Here is a 16195-nt window from a genome sequence, read left to right on the forward strand (position 1 = left end):
CTTTCCAAGTAAAATTTCTCTCTAATTTATAACCTTATAAATCTATCATCTTATCACCCATAAGTTTTATTGTCATCTTCTTCCAATTGGCAATTTCTAGAGCATTTGCATTGCCAAGACAAAAACGGTCCCATCACACCCAACTTTTCTAGGTCCAAGCTCCAGAGTATTCATTTAGGTCTAGAAAATACCCAGTAAATGAAGGTAAACTGAAGATCTCTTATTCTGTGTGAGTTCTGAGTTATTCATACACATCAACAGCATTTTAGTTCAGTCTAAAATTTTCTCACCTTACGAGGATTCTTCCAAGACAAGCCAAGTTTAAAGACTAATCTGCATTGAAGTGGGTGAGTTTTCTATGTGTAGACAGATATCAACCTTGATCTATACAATATTATTTTGTGCATTCATTTAGCAAATATTTATTTAGGATTTACATAAGACAGGAAAGATCAAGAGCGTGAGAACAGAAAAAAAATAAGAAAACTACCACTGCTAATATATTTTTTTAATTTAATAGTGAAGAAAAATTGGAAAAAAGGCAAAATTCTAGCGTGAGCTTGGATCATTATGACACAGAAGGAGTTGGGATGTAAAGTACAAGGCCAATAATTAATTAGTTTAAAGAAAAAAATAATTTTGAGGCAATGGCTAACTCACCAAATAACCATTTCCCCAAATGTGTTTATTTCACTATTTAGTTTTAATTTTATTTGATAATGAAGTTTTAAAAAATGTGTCATTTATCTTTGCTGCAGCTCCTTGCTGGTAGCAATGAAGGAAACTAGGGCAGAATGAGGATATTTCTGATGAATAAAAAAATGGAGAATAGGCTTAGTACACTGAATACCCTGTGCTGCTGAACTCAGAGATGGGAAGTATCAGGGAGTGGTAGACTAAGGACCATAAAAAATGTGAGTGCCCAAAGGGCTTTGTCAAGAGGGGAAAAGGCAGCCAACTCAATGGGAGAAAATATTTGACAATCACTTATTTTATAAGAGTTTAATATCCATGATATATGAGGAGATCATACAACTCAACAATAAAAAGACAACTATCCACTTAAAAAATGGGCAACAGACTTGAAAGGAATATTGTCTGAAGAAGAAATATAAATGATGAAAAAAACACATGAAAAAATTTCAATATCACTAGCGACTAAGGAAATGCAAATCAAAACTATAATGAATATCATTTCACAGCTATTAGAATGGTTGACATTAAAAAGTTGGAAAACTGTAAATGTTGGAGAGGATGTAGAGAGACAAGAACACCTATTCACTGTTGGTGGGAATATAGAATGGTACAGCCACAGTGGAGGACTGTTTTGCCGTTCTAAAGGAAGATGAATATAGACTTGCCATGAGACCCAGCAATATCACGACTAGGTGTATCCTCAGAAGAACTGAGAGAAGTGACAGAAACAGATCTGTACACTGATGTTCATAGCAGCATTATTCACAATTGCCAAAAGTTGGAAACAATCCATGGTACATTGACTGATGAATGGATAAACAAATTGTGGCATATACACATGATGAAATATCATGCAGCAGTAAGAAGAAATGAAATTGTGAAGCATGTGGCAAGATGGATGAACCTAGAGGGCATTATTTTGAGTGAAGCAAGCCAGACACAAAAGGACGAATACTGAATGATTGCACTATTATGAACTAAATACATTGTGTAAACTCATAGAGTTTAATTAGAATATATGTCACCAGAAAGTAGAAGCAGCATAGAGAATGGAAAGTTGAGGGTTAAATTGTGCAGAATTGGTAAAAAGGTTGTTTGAGAATCTTTGGGAATGAACAAGAAATGGTGAAATATATCATGGTGTTTGTAACTAGCAGAGCTGTTATACGGGTATGACAGCGGTTCAATGGGAAAGTCTAAGGTCATGTACATTAAAGAAGAAAAGTGAAAACCTGTAACATGGGGCTGTATAATATAGATAAACCTCATCTGAAACATTAATATGGGTGGTATTGCATATATAAGACTGATGTTATAAAATAAAACTACAAATATATTAGAAGAAAAAAAGAATAGTCACTATGTATGGCAGGGGAAGCATAGAGAGATTGAGAGTTGATGAATTTTGTTTATTATTATTATTATTAATGGAATAATGAAAGTGCTCTAAGAATGATGAATGCACAACTATGTGATTATACCAAATACCACTAATAGTACACTTTGGATGGATTTATGCTTTATTAATATGTACCAATAAAATTGATTTGTTTAAAAAAATTTTTTTGAAGTATGAGTTCCTATGTGTGTATGCATATACATATACATGAAATCAAACATATTTAAGAAAGTAATAAAGAATATTTTATATCTGAATTATTCTTGATGAGTATAAATATTTTGAATTGATATGTTGTAGGAAAAGTATATTTCTAGGCCTTCCTTCTCTTCCCCTGAGTCTCAGCCTTCTTCTGAAAGGAGTTCCTCTGCCCTATCTATCCAAAAATAAGCAGCTGGGGCAAACATAGCCTAATTGTTCCCTGAAGTGCTGTTACGATAACAAAACAAAATACAATCTACTAAAGCTTTGCAGAGTTCTTTAGATTCCCAGCACAAATTGCCTTAAAGTTTAGAATAAGTTAAAAGAAACAAGAGAGCATGGTAAACTGTTCATTCAGTTGATTGGCCTTCCAGGCAACTTTGGTTATCGTAAATTGACCTGGAGCCAGGATCTAAAGCTAAGCAAAGCAGGGACGCGTGTGAAGAACTTTCCTTTCTTGACAGTAAGGAAGGTGGGAAGGACAGGTGTGAGCACAGCTGAGTCGCTCTGTGCATGTGCACTTTTGTTCAGGGCCAAGGAAGACAAACAGGGAAATCACTCCTCATGGTATGAATTTTCTTTCTAAGGTAACAAATAATGTTGTCTGCCAAGAATGAAAGAAGCCGGATCTGCCTCTTGTTTATTTCTTCAAACTCACCTACCACCATCCACACTGGGTCCTTCTCTCCCTAACGAACCCCAAGCTCCAGCTCCACAGGCTGAGTTTGTCGCACCCCACAACTGCTAAACTCCCTGAACTCTAAGGCTTTGCACGTGCTTTTCCCTCTGAGTCAAATATTCCTGCCCCACTCTACCCCTTAAGCTTAATTTCTCAGCTTTGAAATATTTTCTGTGGGAAATTCCATGACCCCATTTGACCTTATGAGCTCCTGCAGCAGCACTCTGTATATTTCATTCTGGACTATCAATATCTGTTTACTTCCCTGTCTTGCTTGTTAAACATAAAAGTATATTAAAATTCCCTGGCAAGACACATAAAGTAGTAATGGGTCTTGTTCAATGTTCTATCCCAAGCTCACTGCCAAGTTCTTGGCACATGGTAAATTGTTCAATAAATATTTAATAATGAAGGGGAAAAGTGAAGGAGTAAAGGAGGAGAGAGGATGGTGCTAAAGAGCAAACTTAAGTAAGAAACAAAAGATCGGTAAAGTCTGCTATAGAAAATGAGGAGGTTGACCAGGCTAAAATGTAAGAATTCTCAAGAAACATTATGAAGGTCACCTGAAATGAGAGATTTTAACTTGGCATTGGACAAGTTCACAAGCTAAGTGATTTCCCCAAACATGCTGGTAACTCAGATAAATGCTGAGCGATTGGAAGAATCAAGAACTGAGGTGAGGTGGACCACAACAGGAGACCAAGAAGGTAAGAGTCCAGTAATAGAGGAGTTGAGCTGGTGTACCTCAGTGTTTAAGTGGACAGGAAACTGAAACCAGATGAGAGGTGATGGACCAGTGAAAAAGAGAGGAGGTAAGGCATTTGCCATCTGACTGAAATCAACAGAATGGTGGTAGTGAAGCATCAAGGTGTTTGAAACAACTCTATCATTGCCAAGTGTTGGCTGGGAACACACGGAGTCAGAGCACTATAGCTCCTGCTCCTGGAAGCATTGAGTAACACAGCAGCAGGAAGGGTCCCTCCATAATCGAGGTAGGTCTGCCATCGAGGAATCCAAAAAACGAGGACACCATCATTCCTAATTTTGCTAATATGAGTTGTCAAGAGAAAAAAAAATCATTACCTGTATTCCAATTTATTTTCTCAATATAAACAATTGTGTAAAATGTTTTATATAGAGCTTCCAGGGAAACATGTTATTAAAGAACTCAGAACATACAGATCATAATAAATAGGAAATAGTCACTTGTGATTTTTTAAAGACCTAATGTAAGTAGAAGATCGCAAAAATGATGAACACCCTGATTAGATCAAAGCCTGGACTATGGTTTTAAATTTTCAGGGTGTCTTCATTCTTCTATGCATTCATTCATTCTGCAAATATTTTTTTGAATACCAGGCACTCCCATGTGTGAGAGAAATACATCAGTTAACAAAAAAAGGCAAAATCCCTGCCTTGATAGAGCTTACATTCAAGCAGAGAGATGAACATAATAATCATGTTATTTAGTACTTAGAATGCAAAAAATGCTATGTAAAACTGTAAAGTTAGCACAGGTTGGCAGGCATGCCTGGGTACAATTTGGAATAACACGTTCAAGAAAGACCTCACTGAAAAGGTGGTCTTGATAGGGGATAGAGAAGAAATCATGCATACACCTGGGGGTAAAGTATTCTTCGTGGGAGTCAGTAAGAGCACAGATTCCTAAGACAGTATGCCTAGCATGTTAGAGGAATTGCAAGGAACCAGCACAACCGGGGGTGGGGGGGGGGGGGGTAAGGGGAGAGAAATAAATAAATAAATAAATCTTTAAAAAAAGAGAGAAGGGGAGAAGCTGATAGAAGAGGGGGTAGATTCAGTAACTGATGGGGTGGAGGTAGATACAGTAAGCAAATTGGTTAAAGCCTTGTAGTCTAATGTAAGGATTTTTGTTTTTATTCTGAGTGAAATGGAGAATCACTGGAGAGTTTTGAAGCAGGAAGACCAATTAGGAGACTCTCCAGTGAACCTAGTGAAAGAGCATGTGGTCAGACCAGGGGACAGATGTGGAGGTATACATTTCAATGCTAAGAAATTAGAATTCATTTCCTATATTTTAATAATATTGCTCTCCTGCAAAAGAATACTGAAATGAATTTTATCATCTATACAATAAAGGGGTTGGTTTTATGACCTGAAAAAAATGTTTAGTTTTAAATTTTGGAAGCTGAACAAAGAATAATCACATCCACAGCTATGTATTTCATATGTGAAGGAATTTCAATTAAAAAAAAAGAATTAGAGAAAGTTCTCTAAAGACCTAGAGTTGTTTTTAATCACCCATTCTAAACAAAGGATTTATGATTTTTAGTGAGAATACCATAAACAAGTCAAGGACACAGTCATAGGGATGGATTTTACTCATTCTCTTGCCACTTGCCAATTTTTTCTTAAACAACAGACATCCACAAAGAGATTCTTCTTTGAAAAATATTCCTAAGGCAAAGATAAGTCTAAATTATATAAATTGATCAAAAAAAATCGATATGACTCATCCTAGAAAGACCTCATAGTTATTTAGTCAGAAAATTGATAGGTAATGTCTAGAAAGAAGCAGCCATCCATTTCGACTAGGTGCACATCAAAATTAGTTAAATAGAAAAACTTTGAGTAAATAACCTAATATACAAAGCAGGCAAAACAGGTTTACAATAAGGCTAAATAAATAAATGTCATATAGATTCGAAAGGTGGAAATAATACTGTCTATTCACATATTATGTAATTGTCTATGTAGAAAACCCTAGGATATCTACAAAAACACGACTAGAAATAATAAATGAGCTCAGCCAATTTTTGTGATACAGCTCAATATACAAAAATCAATTTAAATTTCTATATACTAGCAATGAAACATTGGAAATTAAAATGTTCTGAAAGCATCATTTATATTAGCATCCAAAACATGAAATAATAGTTATAAATCTGGCAAAAGATATGCAGGGTCTGTAAGCAAATATTGCAAAATACTGGTGAAAGAACATCACCTGGAATGAATGCATAAGTGCAACTGAAAATTCTCTTCACCATAAAAGCAATGAGGGAGAGTGGATGTAACTCAAGTGTTTGAGCACTTGCTTCCCATGTACAAGGTCCTAGGTTCAATCCCTGGTATCTCATATTAAAAAAATGAATCAATGAAAAAACCAGCACTCATTGGGGAACAGATGTAGCTCAGTGGTTGAGTGCCTGCTTCCCATGTACGAGGTCCTAGGTTCAATCCCAGGTACCTCCTAAAAAAAAAAGGAGAACACTGGCAAAGGGCCAAAATCAAATTTTTTATAACTCTGGAAATTAACCAAAGAGTTGCAATAATCAGGGAATATTTATTTTTTAAAATAGCTGACTATCAGTAAAAACAGGAAGTTTTGCGGCATTTTAACTTCCCCTATTCACATCCTTTTCTCCTCTACGTTCTGGTAGCCTTGAAAATGAACAATCCAAAATCACAGTGAAAGCCGGCAGCCTAGCAGACACCGGAGGTGCCAGAATGGAATGGAGCCCCATTCTCAAAGAACTGCCATTATTTAACTCATCTGGCAGTACCTTGCAAAACCCAACTGGATAGCGTGACACAGAGCCCACCCAGTGTAAACTGCTGGTTGAAATCAATCAGGGACAACTGCATACCACAGCAGTTGCCAGAGGCAACAATAACAGTTGGGGAAAACAATAAACTAACTAAAAATCTTAAAAAGGAAAATCTGAGGAATGACATGTCCGTAGGGTTCTTTGAAAAGCTGGGATTTCTTCCTGGGAATCAAGAAGGTCATCAAGAAGATCATACACATGCCCACAGACATGTGCATGCGTGAGGTTAAGCGTGTGCCTAGAGGTTTGTGAATGCTCAAGCAAGTCCTGGGGAGGCATGAACTTCAACCTCTGGCTGGCCTTGACGCTCCGTAAGAGCAGGAAGTGAAGACTAAGGCAGGATTCTTAACCGCCTGACTGTTAACGGCTGCTGCGACGTGCATACAGGCCCCTTAACAACGACCAGGAACCTTACCAGTTCTAAGTGTTTAAGAAACTCTTTCCAATAATTAGCTGTACATTAAGCTAGCAGAGCAGGGACTTCAGGGGTCACACATGACAAAAAAAAATACAGACTTTACAGAATTAGTCAGGAAAGTCACTTAAACAAGCAAACAGCAGCAGCCACAGGCCCTGGGGTAAGGAAGAATCTCATTTCCAGACTTGCCGCATTATTTCACTTAAAATACCTGATCTTTGACAAAAAAAAAGAAGTATAAGACATTCAAAGAAACAAAGTATGGCCCAGACATCAGCGGAAAACAAGAAAAAGAAAAAGCAGCCAATAGGAACTGTCTCTGGGGGAAAAGAGACATTGAACTTACCAAAGAATTTAAATTAGCTATTTTAGATATGTTCAAAGAACTCAAGGGAACCATGTCTAAAGGACTCAAGGAAAGTAAGAGAATGACGTTCCACAAAATATGAATAAAGTGATAGAAACTATTTTTTTTAAAGAAACAAATAGAAATTCTAGAATTGAAATGTACAATAATTGAAAATAAAAACTCACTAAAGGCACTCAAAAGATTTGAGCAGGCAGAAGAAATAATTTTTAAAAAGTGTTTGGGTAGGTCAATTGTGATTGTCCAGTCAAGATAATGCAAATAAAAATTAATGTACAAAAATTAACAGAGCCTCAGAGACGTAAGGGACACCATTAGCCATACCAACATAAACATTAGCAGAGTCCAAAAGGGGGAGACAGAAAGAGTCAGATAGAATATTATAAGAAATAATGGCTGAAAACTTCCCTAATTTGGTGAAAACTATAGATCTATATATCCAAGGAGCTCAAAGAACTCCAGGTAGGATAAACTCAAAGAGACATACACCTTTTCACATTATAAACAATCTGTAGAAAGCCACAATAAAGGCTTAAAGAAAACATCAAGAGTGAAATAACCCATCTCATTCAAGGGGACCTCAAAAAGTTTAACAGCAAATTTCTTATGAGAAATCCATGGAGACCAGAGGGCAGTGGGACGATACATTCAAAGTGCTTAAAGAAAAATACCAAAACAAGAATTATTTTTCCTGCAAAACTATGTCTTAAAAATGAAGGACAAATTAAGACATTCCCAGATAAGCAAAAACAGATAATTCTTCACTAGCGGAACTACCACACAAGAAATACAGTCCTTCAGGCTGAAATGGAAGAACACTATACAGTAACTAAGTCACTATAATACACAGTACAATAAACTATTGTTATTGTTATTGTGTATAATAAACTGTACCATAACTCAAATCCCCATGAAGATATAAGAGCACCAGTAAAGGTAACTACATTGGTAAGTATAAAAGGGAATATAAATGTATTTTTATTTGATTTAAAAAACAACTGCATAAAGCAATAATTATAAATCTGTGTTGAAGTGCATACAATGCATAAAGTTGGACTTTGTATTATAATAACAGCAAAAATGTAGGAGGAGGGACCAATGCTACATTAGAATGGTTTTTATAGACTATTAAAATTAAGTTAGTATAATTTGAACTTGATAAAATCATAAAAAAACATATGATTTTATAATCATAAAAATAAGATGTTAATTTTAGTACCTAGAGCAACCACTAATGAAATAACTTGAAAAACATACAGCAAAATAAGTGGTAAGTGGATTAAATGGTACACTAGAAAATATCTAACACCAAAAAAGATAGTTATAGAAGAACAGAGAAATCAAAAGGTCATAAGACATAGAAAATAAACATTAAGATGTTATTGTAAATTTTACCTTATTTGGTAATTAAGTGTAAATGGACTAAACACTACAATCTAAAAGCAGATGTTGGCAGAATGGGGGGAAAAAAAACATCATCCAATTATATGCTGGTAACGAGAGACATGCTTTAAATTTGGGATAGAGAAAATATACCACACAAACAGAAACCAAAAACGCATTGTGGTGGCTATACAATCAAACAAAATAGACTTTAAGACAAAAATTGTTACCAGAGACAAGGATATTTTATAATGGTAAAAGCTTCAATCCATAAAGAAGATACAACGATTATAAATTTATATACAACTAACAACAGTAAAAACTATAAAACTGACAGAATTTAAGGAAGAAACAGACAATTCAACAATAATAGTGGAGACTTCAATATTCCACATTCAGTAATGGACAGATTAACTAGACAGATGATTAGGAAGGAAATGCAAGATGTGAAAAACTTTATATACCAAATGGACCTAACGGACATCTATAGAACACTCTATCCAACAATAACAAATCCATATTCTTCTCAATTGTATAGAATCATTCTCCAGCATAGACCACATAGTAGGCCATAAAACAAGTCTCAAAAAATTTAAAAGTTTTGAAATCATACAAAGTGTGATTCTCTGACACGATAGAATGAAATTAAAAGTAACAACAGAAATAAACCTGAGAAAGTCACAAATATGTGAAAATGTAAAACACATTTCACATAAACAAAGAAGACATCACAAGGAATAAAAAAACACTTTGAGATGGAAATGAACACACAACACATCAAACACTGTGGAATAGAGACAAAGTAATGCTCAAAGGGGAATTAATAGTTTAAAAAATGTGTATTAAAAAAGAAAGTTGCCCACCTCTGGATTCACCAAGCTACTCAGTCCCCATATTATTCTATAGTTTTTTTTAAATTGACATTTACATCCCTAGACTATGCTTTCCAGCCACAATCCCATTTATAAACCTTCTGTATTAGTTCTACTCCCTGTAACGTGTTACCATCAACTCTATACATTTCCACACTTTTATGGTCAGGTTAATTAACACTTCTACATACATTAAGCATCAGTACTCCTTGTGGTTAATAGTACAAATAGAAGAATGCCCTTCTATGAAATAGAACAAATGTGCATCACTTTTGCAAGGAAGTAAGAATGTGAAGAAGCATGGAAAAAATACAATTAATGTAACCTATGGACAATAGTTAACAGCAACACTGTAATATTCGTGGATCAATGCCACAGTTGTACTGTGTTAATAATAAGGGTGTAAGGAAAAAGTATACCAAATGTAGCATTGATGTGGAGAAAGTGGCCATGGTAGCTGCTGAGGGTAGGGAGAGGGAAGAGGAGATATGATGTGGAGGCATTTTCAGGACTTGGAGTTGTCCTGGGTGGTACTACAGGGACAGATGCTAAACATTTTTATGTCCTGCCATAGCCCACTGGGTGCACTGGGGGAGAATGTAAATTACAATGTAAACCACTATCCATGTGGTGCAGCAGTGCTCCAAAATTCATTCATCAAATGCAATGAATGTGCCATGATGATGAAAAAGGTTCTTGATGTGGGAGGATTGGGGTGAGGGGGATGAGGGATATAGGGGACCTCTTATATTTTTTGAATGTAGCATTTTTTTTAAAAAAAATGAAGAGAGAGAAAAAAAAAGTATACCAAATGTACACTATAGACCATAGTTAGTGGTAATAGGGTATTTTTTTTGTCTTTATTTTTTTTAATTGCTAAAATTGGGAATTAAATAGGTGATATTTCTACTAACCTTAGAGACATGAATAGGATTATAAGAGAATACTATGAACAACCACATATCAACAATCAATAACCTAGATAAAATAGATGAGTTCCCAGAAAGACACAAACCATTGAAACTGACTCTATGAGAAATAGAAAATCTAAATAGAATTATAACACATAAAGAGGTTAAATTAGCAATCAAATTCTTCCCCCAAGGAAAAGCCTGGAACCAGATGGATTCACTGATAAATTCTATCAAACATTTAAAGACTAAATGGCACTAATCCTTCACCAGGTTTTCTAAAAAGCAGAAGAGAAAGAAATACTACTCAACTAATTCTATGAGGCCAGTATTACCCTGATATCAAAACCAACAAAGACAACACAGGAAAAGAAATCTACAAACTAGTATGCCTTATGAATTTAGAAAAGAAAAAAAAAAAAACTTCCAACAAAATATTAGCAAACCCAGTCCAGGAACACATAAATAGTTATATACATATTGAACAAGTATAATTTATCAAAGGAATAGAAGTTTGCCTCAACATATGAAATAAATCAAGTAGCATACAATAGTAACAGAATATGGGTCAAAGCAACATGCACATGCATTATCATCTCAATAAATGTAGAAAAGTACCTGATAAAATTAAACACCCTTTCGTGATTAAGACACTGAGCAAACTAGTAAAGAATGAAACTTCCTCATTTGGATAAAGGACATGTATGAAAATTTCACAGCTAACATTGGTGAAAGACTGTAACTTTCTTCCTAAGATCAGCTACAAGATCAGTGTCCCTTCTTACCACCTCTAGTCAAGATTGTTTTGGATTTTTTAACCAGGAAAATTAGGGAAGAAAAGTCAATTTAAAAGGTATCCAAATTGGAAAGGAAGAAGTAAAACTATCTCTGATATATAGGAATTCCTTGTATACGAAAAAAAAAAAACTAAAAAATCACACAAAAACCAAAAAAAAGAAAGAGGAAGAAAAATGATCCAAATTTATAAACAAGTTCAGCATGGTTTCAGGATACAAGATCAATATACAAAACTCAATTTTATTTCCATACATTAGTAATAAACAATCAAAAGCAATATTAAGAAAACAGTTTCATTTATAATTGCACCCAAAAAATACTTAAGAATACATTTAATCAAAGAAGTACAAGATGTGTACACTGAGAGAAATTAAAGCCCTGATTAAATGGAAAGGCAAGGCAAGATCAGGATTGAAAGACATAACATTGTTGAAATGGCAAAACTCCCCAAACTGATCTACAGATTTAATGCAATCCTTATCAAAATTCCGGCTCCCGTTTTGGCTCAAGTTGACAAGCTGATCTTAAAATGTATATGGAAATGCAAGGGGACCCAAATAACCAAAACATTATTGAAAAGAAGTAACTTGGATGGTGCACATTTTGGGATTTCAAAATTTACCACAAAGCTATAGTAATCAAGACAGTTTAGCAGAGGCATAAGGATAAACATATAGATTAATGGAATAGAACTGTAAGCCTATAAATAAGCCCTTACATTTAGGGTCAATTGATTTTCAACAAGGGCGAAGAGACCATTCAATGCGAAAAGAGTAGTTTTTTTTCTTTTTAACAAATGGGGCCAAAGAATGGTGCTGAACCCCAACCTCACACCACATACACAGATTAACTCAGAATGGAATTAAAGACATAAATGTAAGAGATTTCTCTAGGAAAATCCCTTGTGGATTGGCTCAAGTTTCCATAACAACAAGGTAGAAGTTGAAAGAGCTGAGTGGCCATCAAATGTCTATACTCTACAATCTCAAGCAGTAGGAACCAGAAATACTAGGACAAAGAGAAACCCAGAAAGGACATCCGGGAACTTTCTGGCTGGACATCCCATATGGCTGCCAGGGAATACATCAAAATATTCTTCACTTTTATGCATTTTAGGAAAAAAATGTTTATTAAATGTGTCAATAATGATAATGATAAAGACAGCTAATAAGTATTGCATATTAAGATTCAGGCCTGTTTTAAGTGCTATTTATCAAATATCTATCTTTCGTATTTTTATATAAAAACATTTAATCCTCTCAAATACTCTATGAGATACTCTTTCAATCCTAATTTTATAGTTGAGGGAACTAAAGAATATTATTATTTAAAAATGTTTCCAAGGTAACAGAAATCATAAATGGGAGAGTTAGAACACGTTCTCAAAGACAATAAGAAAAAGGAAAGCTGCAGGTCCAATCACTCTCATAACCATAGGTGAAAAAATTAATATTAACAATTAAATCCTCAGTGTCTTTAAAAATACATAATAATTAAATATAAAACTCTCAACAATTAGGAATAGATGGGAACTTCCTTAACATTATGTAGAAAATATCCTATTTAAAGCTAAAAATTTAGTAGCATTTCCATTAAATTAATGATAAATCAAGGATGATTGTTATCACTGCTTCTTTTCTACATCTGGAGGATCCAGACCACCTTAACAAGACAAAGAAAAGAAAATAGGATTTGAAAATTAGAGAGAAAGAAAGAAAGAATCTTTAGTGTGTAAATAATATGACATTTGACATAAAATATTCAAATAAAATAAGTCAAATTATTTGAATTAATAAGAGTTCTGAAACTGTGTTAAAACAAAGAATACTATATAAAAATCCATAATTCTTGATACTAGTAACAAATATAAAATGAAATTTAATAAAATATAATATTTACAAAAAGCACCAAAACTTTGATATACCTAAAAATAAACAGATGCAACAAAATGACGCCTATATATTATGCAGAAAAGACACATTTTATACATTTACTAAAAGACATAAAAGAAGATCTAAATAAACAGAATGATATACTATATTCTTGGATAGAAAAACTCAAGATAACAATATCAATTCTCCAGAACTTCTACATAAATTTAATTCAATGTCTATCAATAACACCAATAGGGATTTTCATAAAATCTGATCCTAAAATTCACTTGGAAGAGTAAAAACTAAGAATAATTATATCAAAGAACAGTAGGAAGGCCCTAATCTTGTAAGATCTCAAAACAATCAAATGTGATAGCTTTTGGCAAGATATTATTCAACTATTCTGTGAAACAGAATGTTAAAGACACCGTCATACAAATGGGAGTTTGACATACAAAAGAGGTGGCATTAAAAATCAGTGAGGAAAGGACGAGTATACAATAAAAATCACTGAGACAAATATATATCAATAAAGGAAAAGTTAAAATTAGATCTTTACCACACGACTTATGTGAAATTAGTAGACTAGAAGAATCCAAGATGGTGGAGCAGGGAGTGGCGGGGAGCACTCATCATCCAGAAATGATAAGAAGGCAGGCAGGCTTGCCAGATGCAGAGGAAGCAGCAGGTTTCAGGGGAGTGGCACAGATGGCTCATGAGTGAGGCCTAGCCAGATGCCTGGGGGGTGGTGGGGGCACAGAGAAAGTGGTTTGGGCACCAATGGAACAGAATTGGCCCACAAGGGAGGCTTTGCTGGGTAGGGGGGAAGCAGTGGGGGTGCATGGAAAGTGGCAAAGGTGGCCCAAGAGGGAGGACTTTCCAGGCACAGTGGGTTGTAAGGGAAGCAGCACAGGCATAAGTGAGTGCAGGCAGGTACAAGGAGAAGCAAGATGTAGAAGCATGGACTCTGGAGGCCAAGAGACCATGGTACAATGTCCAAGAAAATGAAGGATGGGGAGATAGAGACCAACACAGAGTAAGAGGCTCTATAGAATTGGTTTGTATGCCCTTCATGGGTCCTTGGCCTGCTTATAATTAAACACAGGCATTTCTAAAAATTTAACATAAGCTGAAACAAGTGTCAAAGAAGAGCCTTTACACAATGCCAAACAGCAATAAAACCCTAGGCAAGTAAGAGAAATTGGCTATCAGTGTAAACTCAACAAGATAATCAGATGCTTGGAGGGACATGGATACACATGTCCAGGCAGTGCAGCATACCCCAAACAGAATAAACCCTACTAGAACTACTCCAAGACACACAATAATAAGATTTTCAAATGCCAAAGATGAAACCCAAAAGCAGAAAGAAAAAGGCAATCCATCACACACAGGGGATGCTTAATAAGATTAAGTATTGATTTCTCATTAGAAACCACAGGGTGAGAAGACAGTGGTATGACATATTTAAAGTACTGAGAGAGAAAAAATGCCAGCCAAGAATTCTGTATCCAGCAAAACTTTGCTTCAAAATTGAGGGACAGATTAAATTAGTCACACATAAACATAAACTGGAGAACTCATCAACAAGAGTATTGCCCTACAAGAAATATCAAAGGGAGTTCTGTCAGCTGAAAGGAAAAAAACAAAAGAAAGAGGTTTGGAAGAGAATGTAGAAATTAAGGTTAAAAGAAGTCTAAATGAATTTAGAAAGACTAAAATTGTACCAAGTCCTTTCTCTGACTACAACAGAAATAAGTTAGAAGTCAATACAGGGTAGAAAATTGGAAAATTCACAAATACATGGACTTTAAACACCACACTAAGAAATCAGTATGTCAGAGAAGAAATAAGAGAAATCAATGAGTATATTGAGACAAATGTAAATGAGAGCACAAAAAATCAAAACTTATGGGATGTAGCAAAGGCAGTGCTGAGGGAAATTTATAGCCCCAAAATGCCTTCATTAAAAAAAAAAAAAAAAAGAGGTAAAATCAAAGACCCAAATGCATACCTGGAGGAACTAGAAAAAGAACAATAAAGTAATCCCAAAGCAAGCACAATGGAATAAATGACAAAGATTAGAGCAGAAATAAATGAATTTTAGAATTTAAGAAAAAACAATAGAGAACTAACAAAACTTAAAGATTTTAAATCTTGATGACTTAGCTAGACTAAAAGAAAAAATAGAAAAGATGCAAATAATATAAAATCATAAAGGGAGAAGGGACATTACTACCAACTACAAAGAAATAGAAGGGATCAAAAGAGGATACTATGAACAACAGTGTATTAGTCAATCAAAGAGGTACTGAGGCAAAACACCAGAAATCATTTGGTTTTTATAAAGGCGATTTATGTGGGGTAGGAACTTACAGATACCAGGCCAAAAAGCATAAGTTACTTCCCTCACCAAAGTCTATTTTTCACATGTTGGAGCAAGATGGCTGCCAATGTCTGCAAGGGTTCGGACTTCCTGGGTTCCTGTGGGCTCAGCTCCTCTTGTTTCTCCACAAGGTCAGCTGTAGACTATCAGGCAAACAGAGCTTTCTCTTTTCCCTGGGTTCCAACTTAAGACTTCAGCATCAAACTCCAACATCAAAACTCCAACATTTAGAACCCTCAGCTCTGTCCTTTGTCATGCCTTAATGATGTGGCCCAATTAAAGTCCTAATCATAACTCAATCATGCCCAGGTACAGACCAGATTACAAACATAATCCAATATTTATTTTTGAAATTCATGACCATATCAAACTGATACAAACTGTATCTAAAAAATTTAGACAACTTAGGTAAAATGGACAAATTCTGAGAAACATGTGAATGACCTACACTTAACTCTAGAAGGAATAGAAGACCTCAACAAACCAATCACAAGTAAAGACATTGAATCAGTCATCAAAAACCTACCAACAAAGAAAAGCCCAATACCAGATGGCTTCAAGGTGAATTCTACCCATCATGCTTAAAAGAACAAATATCAATCCTGCTCAAACTTTCCAAAA

General features: G+C 35.0%; 1 protein-coding gene across 1 annotated transcript in view; it reads right to left on the reverse strand.

The window, feature by feature from the left end:
* Positions 1-16195, reverse strand: part of USH2A (usherin) — an 838570-nt gene that overhangs the window by 732746 nt on the left and 89629 nt on the right. The gene's annotated exons all lie outside the window — the stretch shown is intronic.

Source organism: Dasypus novemcinctus, chromosome 13 (assembly GCF_030445035.2).
Source record: "Dasypus novemcinctus isolate mDasNov1 chromosome 13, mDasNov1.1.hap2, whole genome shotgun sequence".
Taxonomy (NCBI): Eukaryota; Metazoa; Chordata; class Mammalia; order Cingulata; family Dasypodidae; genus Dasypus; species Dasypus novemcinctus.